This window comes from Sesamum indicum, linkage group LG1 (assembly GCF_026168435.1).
Source record: "Sesamum indicum cultivar Baizhima isolate 11 linkage group LG1, ASM2616843v1, whole genome shotgun sequence".
In the NCBI taxonomy this organism is placed as follows: Eukaryota; Viridiplantae; Streptophyta; class Magnoliopsida; order Lamiales; family Pedaliaceae; genus Sesamum; species Sesamum indicum.
Genome location: NC_142657.1, coordinates 9,738,963 through 9,742,458, shown reverse-complemented (window position 1 = coordinate 9,742,458; position 3,496 = coordinate 9,738,963). Strand labels below are relative to the sequence as shown.

The 3,496-nt window shown below is 33.5% G+C and overlaps 1 long non-coding RNA gene across 1 annotated transcript; it reads right to left on the bottom strand.

Annotated features, from left to right (window-relative positions):
* Positions 1–689: 689 nt before the first annotated feature.
* On the bottom strand, positions 690–2,532 carry LOC148789443 (uncharacterized). Its single transcript, XR_016067700.1, has 3 exons — positions 2,479–2,532; positions 1,753–1,815; positions 690–880 (listed from the first exon to the last, which is right to left on the bottom strand). It is a non-coding gene; the product is annotated as an uncharacterized LOC148789443 (long non-coding RNA).
* Positions 2,533–3,496: the final 964 nt, after the last annotated feature.

Here is a 3,496-nt window from a genome sequence, read left to right as displayed (position 1 = left end):
CGAATCAGAAATTTTCAGCACTAATATCGACCAAAAACCAGTGGAAACAACACCAATTTTCAGCCAAATTTCGGCCCAAAAACAGCAGCAATTAATGCCCAAAATAACAAATTTCTACAGCAATATTTTTTCTCTCAAAACAGCAAATTTCAACAGCAATTTTAGCTCAAAATAGATACTAACAGCACCAATTTTCTGCAGCAAGTTAACACCCAAAACAACAAATTTCTGCAGTAATTTCAGCATCAATTTCACAAAAATAAGCGGATTGAGGTTTGATGTTACCGTTCGTCTTCAAGATCATAGCAACCGTGGATCTGATACCATTGTTGGGTGGATAGCAGAAATACCTATTCGACTATTGCAGCAGAATATAGAGTACAAAACTCTTTAATAGACCAAAATAATTACACAAATTATAACGGTTAAAAAATAATAATATATGAACAAATCAAATGAAAGAAATACTGCAATATCAATTAGGCTCAGATTCAAACCAGATCCTTTGAACACACAAAAGTTGTAGCACCCCCTACTCGCTACATCTAATTATCACTATTTCATCCTTACTTTAATCAACATTCATTCTATAAGTAATTCTATTTCAATCAGTAAAATAAATTCTAATTTATCAGCAATATATATATCACAAAAGGTATTAGATATCACAAGAAGTAATATTTACCCTCACTATATGTTCTTGTGTACATAACCTCAAGAAAAATCATACCACAACTTTTAAACACAAATCCCGACAAAAGACCAGAATATTTACAACCCAAAAATCAAAAACTTTGGCTTCAGAAGTCACGGCTGACCCACCTAATAAAGATGACGGCACCGCTCAAAGTCAATGTGGCTAGTCAGTGTGACCTATCTCCTGAAAAGTACGTGGCAAGGAATGAGCTGCCTACTCAATAAGTATAGCTGATCAATTTATATATATATACACAAACAAAGATTCACGTACATGCAGTCATACCGACAACAGTCATTCGTCATACAGCAACATCAAATATAAGCAACAATACATACTCACAGCTGTAAATCAATCCACGACATAATATTCATTCGTTATCATTTATTAGTTAAGGGCCCCACTTACTCTAACTGGAGTACATCAGTCAATGGTTTCGCCGGCCATCATCATATCATATACAGCACAGGATACCCGTTGTGTGATATCCCCACACTCTTTTACTTCAGCTGTATAGCAATATAGCACAGGACATCACAACAAACATGGTACCCCCACACCACCCCAGTGTGTAGCTAACAAGCACAGGATATTCCCTGCTGCCCCGGAATACCCCGGTACCCTACGCGCCATGGTACCTAGCTTAATTCACATATTTTTCATATCTCAATATCAATCACATTTTCATAAACCATTGACTGTGTTTCCAACTAGGTAAGCGTCATCTTTTATTTCCATTCACAATCGTCATTCTATTCTTTATAATAATCACTTTCTCAATAACAACTCCCAATTAGATTTCATCAACAATCAATTATATGATTATCACATAATCATATCCCGCATATCTCTACATTACCATCACATACCACATAGTAACAATTTCACCGATATTCAAATAATCCACAACTAATTATGTAAACAATCAATATACGAAAGCCACGTATAATAATATAAAGCCAAGTCCATGATTGCATCCAAGAAACCAATATATATAATATATACAATACTACACACACACACATATATATATAAATCCAATTAGCTATACTTACCTTAAATCCCAAAATACTTCGATTCACGAGGGACTGCTCAACCCTCTACTTTGTCGTCACGTCCTATAACAAAATGTTATACGTATAATCAACATATATATAGAATATCATAAACTCTAAATAACCTATTATATAATGTTCGTACATTTCTATCAATCTTTTAATATTCAATTTATATTAAAGTCCAACCCCCTGTTCCATTTCTTTCAAATAACTACCTTTTCTAAGCTCCTCAAATATATAATTAATTTATCAATAAATTCATAAGAATTCATTTAATCAAACCCCTTATATATCCATAACTATCATTTTTAATAACATTCGTAAATTATATTACCACTGAAACCTCTTTTCCCTAATTAATAACATAATATTTCCAAAATATAACATCCGAAGTAGTTCTATGAATTTTCTGTCAATTTACCGTTGCTATATAATTTAATTAAGCAACAATACATAGAATTACATATTTGGTTAATCATTCTGATGGAATTGTATAGATTAACTATAAGGATAATTAAATCTAACAAATCAAATAATTTAATTGGCCAACTATATCATTTTTACAGCAATTGTGATATTTAATACGATACCAATTTAAATAGCCAAAATTATAAAATACTCCGATTAAATAGTTCACCGCTTAATATAATCAACATTTCATAAACGGGCTAATTAAATAATATAATTATATAAATTAATACAAATTAAAATATAAAATCTTACCTCAGTTTCTTCCGTAATTGTGTGTGCAAAGGTGTGTGTATAGATATGAGTGTGTGTGTGTGTTTAAAGTGTAAGTGTACATATAAATATGGACAAGAGAGGCCCACCGCCTCATTCATTCTACAATCTCTCTCTCTCCTCAATTAAACTTTTCTCAAAATACCCATTACATCCTTTCTAATTTCTTAATTACTATAATTTGCCCCCAAATATTATAACGAACCCCAATTTAATCCGTTCAAGTTTTATTATATCCCAAATTCAATCTATAATTTTATTTACTAATTACATCTAAATTTCTAATAATTACCAATTAGTCTCCCAATTACATAAAAAATTTTACGGACGTCACAATTCTCCCCTCCTAATAAAAATTTCGTCCCCGAAATTTAAGTAACTTACCCGCTCAATGGAATAAATACGGATATGTCTCTCTCATATGCTCCTCAACCTCCCAAGTCGCCTCCCTTGGGGCATGATGACTCCATCTCACTTTTACCATCGGTATATCTTTATTTCTTAATTTCCTTACATTTCTATCCAAGATCTCTGCAGGCTCCTCCACATATATTAACTCCTCAGAAATCTCTATCTCCGGCTCATGAATAATGTGACTAGGATTAGACCGATATCGTCGCAGCATCGAAATATGAAAAACATCATGTATTTGTGACAACTCTCCTGGTAATGCTAGTCGATACGCCAGTGGTCCGATTCTTTCAATAATTTCATACGGCCCATTGTATCTCGGACTCAACTTTCCTTGTCTGCCAAACCTCAGAATTCCCCTCCAAGGAGATATTTTCAGGAAAACCTTATCACCTACTTCGTACTCCATCTCTCTTCGGTGTTGATCAACATAACTTTTTTGTCGATCTTGTGCTGCCTTCAAACACTTCTTAACCACCTGTACCTTTTCCACTGTTTCCTGCACCAGTTTAGGACCTTCTAGTTGTCTTAGTCCTTCTGTATCCCAACAAATCGGACTGCGACACCTTCTTCCATATAAAGCTTCATA